This window comes from Culex quinquefasciatus, chromosome 2, assembly GCF_015732765.1.
Source record: "Culex quinquefasciatus strain JHB chromosome 2, VPISU_Cqui_1.0_pri_paternal, whole genome shotgun sequence".
In the NCBI taxonomy this organism is placed as follows: domain Eukaryota; kingdom Metazoa; phylum Arthropoda; class Insecta; order Diptera; family Culicidae; genus Culex; species Culex quinquefasciatus.
Genome location: NC_051862.1, coordinates 6,868,595 through 6,877,899, shown reverse-complemented (window position 1 = coordinate 6,877,899; position 9,305 = coordinate 6,868,595). Strand labels below are relative to the sequence as shown.

Genomic DNA, 9,305 nt, shown 5'->3' with positions numbered 1-9,305 from the left:
GTCAGATTTTTTGCAGCCACGTGACTAATTCAGATATGAAATCAAGCATGTTGATCGAGGTTGTCAACAATTGAGCCTACTAAGGGACCTCTGCGATTTCCGCAACGGCGGGATACGATCGCAGCGGAATGATAATTAATCCTGATTCCCGCAATAACTAAAATTAAAAATATTCATTAGTGACTTATGAGACCCCAAGACGGATCGAGTGACAATTTTTTGATCAACATCCTACCACACACACAGACATTTGTTCGGATTTTGGTCCTTAGTAGATATGTATACGTGAAGGGGGGTCTGAGAGGTCTAATTAAGAAGTACATTTTTGTAGCTTTTCCTTAGTATGATGAGGAAGGAAAAAAGCGTAGTTCAAAAAATTCTTTGAATTTATGAAAAAATACTTTTTTTAAACTTTTTTCGAACTTGTAACGTCTAAACTCCGCTAGATTTTTAAAACTGCTATTTCCATTGAAAAATTTTAGTTTAAAAAAAATATTTTTTTGCCCCTCGATTTTTCGGATCATATTTGAAGGGGGAGGGGTTCACATAAATTTGGAAAAATGTTGGCAACGGCCTGATTACCAAATAAAAAAAACAATATTTTAAAGAGAAGATTTTCATATCTAATTTGTGTCTTGGAAAGAGTTGTTGGAATGGATTTTTAAAGTTAGCCAAATCAAATTCTTCTGAGCATGTATTGAATTTCAGCTGAAAATATATTTTTTAGCGGTGGAACACACATTCTAAGTTGCAACAATCAATGATTAAAATTGAATCAATGCAAAAAAATTCAATCAAAAAAATCCGCTCAAATATTTGAAATGGTTTAAAATTGTGTTTTTGCATATTTAAAAAAAAATCATGGAGAGGGACATTCTGGAATAGATCAACACCTAAAATCAGAGGGTATTTCAATGCAAGGTTTAGTTTTACTTTTGAAATTAAATCAAAAAAATTGCAGGTTTTGGATGATTACAAGAAATCATAAATGTTACGACCGATTTTAAAATATTTAAACCAATTAAATTTCAGCAATTTAAAGAATATTCCATTCGAGATTATTATGGAATTTGCTGTTTACGACTGTTAAGTGTCTCTGGGCCAAGTTTCAGAAGATTTGACGGTTTAATGTTAGTGTCTATTGTTGACATTTTCTGTAGAAAATATATAAATAAAATAAAAGATAGCAGCAAAATTGATGCATGTTTGTATAGAATACTTTTTGTTTTGAATATTATTAAAATTGTTTTATGCAATAAATCTCTTTAGTGAACAAATACATCAAGGAAATGCAATTTATTTATGATTGCTTATTGTTATATTTTATAATAGATTTTTTAACGTAAATTTTTAATATAACAACAACGCATAATAAGCAGGTATTTGAAGATTATCTTTTTTGGTTTTTAAGCTTTAAATCTTTAAGAGAACGATGCAATTATTTAACAAATTTTAAAAATTGTATACGTTATTAACTCATAAAAAATGCACAGAAAATAATCAATTGAAATTAAAAAAAAAATTGTTTCAGCAATTTTGCAGTTGTATATGACGAGATTATTTAATTGATAGCATGGACTGGTTTTCCTTCCAGAAAAAATCCATCAACATTTTAGTTTTTTTTTTAAATTGATTTGTTTATCGTCAAATTATTTATTTTTTTAAATCAATGTTTTTGAATAAAATAAGGCTATACAGCGATTACACGTCAAACCAGCTGGAACCCGATAAAAAGTGTTCCGATTTGCTAAAATTTTTCATGCGAGGTTCTTGGCCAAAATTATTGAATCATTGTTTTTTGTTTGGCGATAAGGGTGATCTTTTACATAATTGGATTCTTTAAAACATACGTTTTCTATCGATTTTCACGAAAATAACGTTAAAAAACTGACGGCTGTTTCTGTTCCCCATAGCATTAATTATTTTTCTATGATTTTTCAGTATGTTTCACGTTTTAAAATTGTGAATAATTCTGGAGGTCCTTCAAACTATTTTTTTCCTTTCTGATGTTCTTGAAACCGCCAAAAAAAAGGTATTCAAAAACACAAAAAAATAAAATTTATTGAAACTTAAAAAAAAATCTAAGGTATATTACCAGGAATTTGATACATGATATTCTGAAAAATAAAATTTTCCGAATTTGGTACATTAACTAAACATAACGTACCAAGCGCCTCCAGCAAAATGTTCACGAAACTCATTTCGATGGAGAAGCACGGCGCTTTGATCTCGATTGATATACCGAAACCTGATTTATTTTTTCAAAAAATCTTATCTCATAATCCTGCTAATGAATTTTTGGATTTGTTTCGTAAAATATTCGTATTTCGTAAAAAATCATTTAAACATTTTTACAGTAGTGAGTTTGGTCCTGAGATCTTCAAATCAGCAGACAAAGCTTTCATTTGATCTGTAAGTGTATTCATTATTCCACTATGTTTTCAAATGTACTAGTTTTTTTCATTAAAAGGCCTAGTTTGGATAGAACCACGCTAATTGTCAAACAAAAAAAAAAGTACGTATCTAATTATTTTAGGCCAAAACGCTTCAAAAATTCTCGTTAGCCACACAAAAAAAAAGGTTGAATTTTGGAATGTTGAAAATTTGGTAGGTTAAATATTACCTATTTTTTTGAGTAATATTACATAAAAAATGTGTAAAAATGTGAACCTGATGAATATTCATAAAAAACTGATGAATATTCATCATTTTCTGGGGTAAAATTAATCATTTTTTGCCACAAAATCTGGCACCATTTCCTGATGAATAATACCATCTTTTTTTTCTGTGCATAAACAAATAAAAGATGCAGAAAAAACGAGCTGTATGATTTCCAGCTAAAGGACCTTCATGTTCTCAACTTCCAATCACCCTTTCTATTTACCAACGACACACAAGCACATAAAGCTCGGAAAATTTTCATGAATGAAGTCACAAGTTTTCCCCCAGTTCCATCGACTCTCTCGCAACTTTCGCGCTCGCTCTCCCAACCTGGAACCGAGCGAGCTTTTCCCGCACATGTTGGAACTTTGCTTTTTCCCTCCGTGTCTCGCCAGCCAGTCTCCTCGTGGAAAATTTGTGTATTTTAGCCGACGACATCGACCGAATCGTCTCATAACGAGCTCTGACTTTGAGCGGTGCGGCCACCAGCTGAACTCTCGCCAAGAAAAGCTTGTTTCGTCTCTCGTGTTTCTCCCCGTCGTGGGTGGTGGTACTTTCCCTCTTCTACCTTCTGTCCACCCTTTTTTGCTCTAGCCAATTTGTGTCAGTGTTTGAAGATTTTTTTAAAAGGAAAAAACCAGATTGTGTGCACGGTCTTTGTGGGGGCCTATTGTGTCGCGACCTGTGAGGTGAGAATTCGGCGGAAAAGTCGTGGAAAATTGATTCAAAGTGTGACTTATTGAAGCTTCAGAAGAAACATTTGAGCGATTTCGGTGGAAAAGTAATATCAATTTTGATCTCAAATAGCAGTAAATCAAGGAAAACAATACAAATTTACAGAACAAACACGTTTTGGGGAAAATTGGAAACCTAAGACGAATCCCGGCAAAGTTTTCCTCAAATATTTATCTCTTCCAAGAACAAACCCCTCGTGTGACGCGTGTAAACCCCATTTGAATTCGATCCTTTTAAGAGAAACATCGCGCTGTGAAACATCCACAAGTGTCTTTCCTCCTCGTCCCTTTTTTGAGTGCGTGTGTTTGTTTTTATCGCTGCCTGTGTCCTGATGTGAGTGACGGACGGATGGGAGATTTTCCCCGTTTTCCCCAGTTTTTTTATCCTGTTTGTTTGAGTGCACGAAGTCCTGAGCGAGAGTTACAACTTAACCCGCTAATCACGGGCACTGGGAGGAGTACAAATTTCCCAGGAAAAACTCCAGTCGCGCGGAACACGTGTGGTGCGCGGAGGGATCGATTGGAAGAAATTAGATATTTATTTGAGCATCCTTGATTGCCGGTGTGAAAGTTTTGTTTTTTCTCTTTCTGCTCCCCACATCGTGGGATATCGCGTGAGGATGGGAAATTAGTTGTGGACTCGAGTTGGATTGACGTCAATTTTACTTCCCGAGAACTGCAATCAGTGGTGGTGCGCCGTGCCGGTGGTTTGACTTGCTGACCAGTTTTCCTGGTTTCAGTTGGTTGCTGCAGTTGGTTTGATTAATGGGGAAATGTTGAAATTTGAAAATGTAGAGACAGAGTTGTAATTTGATTTGCTTGTTTTTTCTTCAGTCTAAATTTAGTTGGTAGCTTAGTACGTTATTTTAACTATTACATTAAAATTTACATAAATTTCTATTATTCATTATCTTGGCTGATAAGGAAGTACATTTTTAACAGAAAATTTAATGCTAAAACCATTTTTTGATGGTGATTGAATTAATCTATGTCTACTAAGGCCATTGCCAATTTTTTTTCGTCGTTTAGCTTCAATTTTGATTGCAAATATTTTTCAAAGTTAACGTTGTCTCTTCGAAATCGGCCTAAAAAATGGGAGGCATAAAAAAATTGTCGAAAAACATCACAACTTTTAAAGAACTCTAATCGACTGAACTAAATTTGAAATGAATCATATTTTGCATGTTTAAATAAATATTCTCAATTTTGAGAAATTCAAATGTACAATACCGCAAAAAAAAAAAAATCAGAAAAAATAGGTTTTGTCAATACTTCGATGCCTCTGTACTCTTTTGTGCTAACAAGATAGTAATGCCTACAAGCTTAGTACAAGAGAGCCCAGAGGCATCGAATTAGATATTTTGAAAACTAATGATTGCTCTCTCCTCTCTAGTTTGATCATAGAAAAATTGAAATAAATTTGCAGGCAGTATTTTTAAGCAAATCAAGAATTTAAAAATTAATTAGATGATGATCCCCCTGAAACAGACAAGAACCATTCCGTAAACTAAGTGAATACTTAAAGATTTCAACGTTAATAACATTCTAAATTTTATCGAGTGCTTTTAAAAAAATCAAGTTTGTCAAATTAATAATATTTTTTTCAGAAATTAATTCATCCATCGTGCACTATAGCTCAAGGATTGGAAATTTTTGTACACTTAAACTGCCCCTGATCGCATAAATGTCCCATATGCATTTTCATCACTTTTGAGCTTTCGAGGCAGTTTGATTCAAAATTGTGTGCTTTTTCAGATAAAAAAAAAACGTTACTTAATGGTTGACGCCTTCCTCTCATTTATAGAGTGATTCCAACCCCCCTAAAGTGTCCACATGGTTTATGGATCTCCCCTACCGTGATTGCAGCACCTAATAGGTCCTAATAAAAAAAAAGTGATGAGTAAAAAAAAAACAGACTACCTACAGACTTTTTGTCAAGATTATACAGACACCGCTTTTGAGGAAAATAGCATCCCTCTACACGGCTTTTTTGTGGCGATCAGACCCGACCATTTGAGGTTATGTAAATCCAGACCATTTTTTAAACTGCTTGTAATTTTAGATAGGTTAGTCAGATCTTGCAAATTCTTAATCCACAAGAAAGGCCATTTCAGAACCTTTCTAAAAATATATAATATGGCAGGTTTCCATACAAAAACCACAATTTTTTGCAAATTGTGAAATTTATATGCAGTAGTTTTTTAAGCATAACTTTTGATGTGCTTTACTAAATCTTATCGCTTCGCTTCGCTTCGCTTCGCTTCGCTTCGCTAGGAGACGGTGATTTTAGCGGATTGCAGACTGGATTTCGCCATGTGATGTGATGATTGTCTAAGCCCAAGTTGCCTAGGAATCGATAATTGGGAATAGAACCAATTCCACCTGAACCAGATTCTCACCACCATGGCAGCCGTCCATTGCCGGCCGCTCCCATCTCCACCGCGCACCAGGGACAAGGAAAGGGAATTGGAAGACGGGAAGTGTTGATGCTCCACTTTTTAAGGGAAAATCTCCACGGTATCCTCAAGTAAGTTTCGCTTGGAGTTGGACGATTTTTGGGAAGGTGAATGGTCTGAGGAGCCACCCTAGGCGAGTGGTAACGACCGTTGGCATTGTTGTTCGAATTCTTCGTGTGTTCTCATTTCTAATGGGAATGCTTTCAATTCTTCTCATCTCTTATTGGATGAATTCTAGCAGTCGCCCAGGCTATTTATAGCGAGGTAATGTAGGTTCATTTCAAATGCGCCTGCATGCATGCAATGCAATGCATTCTTGTATGTTCTGATATTCAACTTTATTCTCGTCCGTTTCTTGGATTCAACTATATCAGTCTAAGTCCTACTAAAGCTACTAATGCTCCACGGTAAAGTGGAAAGCATTTTGCTTGCCAATCCTAAGGACAGGGGATCGAACCCCGCCGTGAGCTGAAGTTTTTTCATTAATTCCAAATTCAATGAGTCCAGAACTTTCTCGTTGGGAGCAGATGGGTATCGAACCCAGAACCATTCGCTTATAAAGCGAACATCGTAACCATTCAGCCACGACCGCTCCTTCTTTACTAAATCTTATCGATGCACAAAGTTCAGTTCTTTGAAAAAAAAAAAAAAAAAACAAGATTTTATAGAAGATGAGGAATCTTTCATCTTTCTTTATTTTCAGAATTGATCATGCAGATTTGAATTTAATCGCATTTGGGAAATGAAATTCATAAATATTTGTTTTTTTATTATTGAGCAATTCCATGTCAAATAGGGAATCGGTTGTACCCGACCCTCTCCGATTTCAATGAAACTTTGTAGACATTTTATCCTAGGCATATATAAGCCATTTTTGTGTATATGGAGCCAGTAACACTCTATAACGACATTTGAGAAGGGCGTGAGTGTTTTGAATATTTTTGTAATTCGTAATTTAAATATTTCTGTATCTCGAAGCCGTTGCATCGTATCAAAAAGTGGTCAAAGACAAACTTGTAGGAAATTTGACGGGCTTTCCGAAAAAAATACACTGAAAGAAAAAAACACTCCACTTTTATGAGATTTTTTGATTTTTAAGTTTAAAAGTCAAATTTGAATATCTGTAAGCCCATACATCTAATTGAAATGTGGTCAAAGACAAACTTATGGGAAATTGGACGAGCTTTTCGGTAAAAATATTTTCGAGACTGAAAAATCAAGTCTGTCATATAGAAATTGCCAAAAACCGTCAAAAAACATATTTTTTCAACATTTTTATTTTTAAAACCGCTGTAACTTCACAAGGATAGGACTTAGGACAATGGTCAATATGGAGACTATTATGTAAAATTGTCTGGAGAATCGATTCCCGTATTCGGCTGTTGAAAATTTTGACGTTTAGAGCACTTTTCAAAAAAACAGTTTCAGTAAATGATTTTTGTATTTTTTTAGGTGAGTTGCTCCATCCTGCATTTTTCATGAGTCTTTTTGTAACATCTTAGGCGTAAGTAACAATTTTGAGCGAAAAAAATCGTGTGCTCACCTTCAAATTTGACTTTTAAACTTAAAAATCAAAAAATCTCATAAAAGTGGAGTGTTTTTTTCTTTCAGTGTATTTTTTTCGGAAAGCCCGTCAAATTTCCTACAAGTTTGTCTTTGACCACTTTTTGATACGATGCAACGGCTTCGAGATACAGCAACATTTAAATTACGAAATACAAAAATATTGAAAACACTCACGCCCTTCTCAAATGTCGTTATCGAGTGTTACTGGCTCCATATACACAAAAATGGCTTATATATGCCTAGGATAACATGTCTACAAAGTTTCATTGAAATCGGAGAGGGTCGAGAAAAAAGTACCTAAAAAATTCCTGTCTTGGGCTGGAATTGCTCTATTAATGAATTTAAGTCGAACATTATCGAGCTATACATGTTTTAGTTACAATGTTTGCCATGTTTGCCGAAAAATAAATTACTGAAAAAGGCAGTTGTAGAGGAAAAGGTTGATTCCTGGACTGTATTGTGGGAGAGAGCAAATAAAAATTATAATGCATTCAAACAAGCCACTCTCAAAAAAATAAATTTATAGGGTTTAATGCTAGGGGCTGGACTTAGTTAATGCTTTACAGTTATTTTTTATTATTTAACAAAATAAAACTAAGCAATAATGAAAATAAAACTATATTTTCAACTTCATGCTTCAAATATGCTGGAAATTTTTCTGTTGGAAAAGATGAAATTTTAGGAATATTTTCTTATTGACCTCAACGCTAGAAACCCACCGTGAAACATTAGTGTGCGTCATTGCTCAATCTCCAAATGCTGTAGGATTTCCTTTTTGATTCTTCTTTTGATAACTTTTATAGGATTTTGAGAAGGACAAAATAATTAACATTAAAAAAAATATATAAGAGATGGAACAATCTTGTACCATTTTCATCAAAAGCTTATAATAAATCAATATACGTCTTTTTCAAAAACCATTCCACACACCTCCGCGAGCGTTCATCTGAACCAGGTGTACCCGCAAAAAGCCCATTTTCCGATTTACTTCATTCTCGGTCCTTCTTCGCCATTTAATCCCTCAAAAAACACCGGCGGTCCCCGTCTGCGAGGAAAACTCTCGTAACTCTCGAGCTGTGAGTGTGTGTGTGAGAAATTTCATTCAACTTTCCACTCACCAGCGGTAGAGCTTTTCTCGTTGTTCGTTTACACTTTGTATCCTTTTCGCGTGCGTTACAGAGAGAGTGCGTGTGTGAGAGAGAGAATCCACTAAAATATGCTTGATTTGTATAAATAGAATCGCCTTTGACACAATTCGATTGTTTCATTTTTATTCTTTTTCGGCGTTTGTTTTGTCGTCGTCATGAATACATTGTAATAATCTTGGCTCAGGTATTGACTTTGGCTTTGTCGGTCATCGTCTTATTTAGAATTTGTCGTCAAACGAATAAGTTAAAAACGAAAGAAGAAAAACAGAAACATTAAATCGGTACAACAAAGGGAAAATTTGTTGTGCGCCAGTGTTTGTGTGCGTGTGACGAAGAAAATCGTCATCCGTCATCGGTGAAAACGAAAAAAAAAACAAGAAAAAGCTGTAATCAACCGGCTGATCAAACAGAGAACCACGAGCAAAGGGACAAAAACGCAGAAAAAAGTAAGCACGATAAATATAGATTATTGATGTGTATGTCTGAGAGAGAGAGAGAGCGAGTGTGTGAGGGAGGTAGATCCTTCGTCATGATGTAATATTTGCTAGGTTTTGGGGGTGCTTTTTCATGTGAACAGCTGTCTTGAAGCTTCGTTTTTATTTTGTTAAATTTTGCTTTATGTTATTTTTATTTATTTCAATTTGTTGCTCTTCTAAATAAACTGTATGGAGTGGGTTTGATTGGCGAATTGATTTTCGAGGAAATTTGATAAGAGACTTTTGAATCGATAGAAAAAGAGA

The 9,305-nt window shown here is 34.7% G+C and overlaps 1 long non-coding RNA gene across 1 annotated transcript; it reads left to right on the top strand.

The window, feature by feature from the left end:
* The first annotated feature begins 3,099 nt into the window (after nucleotides 1-3,099).
* On the top strand, nucleotides 3,100-9,000 carry LOC6051769. The gene is made up of 2 exons (XR_005277378.1): nucleotides 3,100-3,350; nucleotides 8,788-9,000. It is a non-coding gene; the product is annotated as an uncharacterized LOC6051769 (long non-coding RNA).
* Nucleotides 9,001-9,305: the final 305 nt, after the last annotated feature.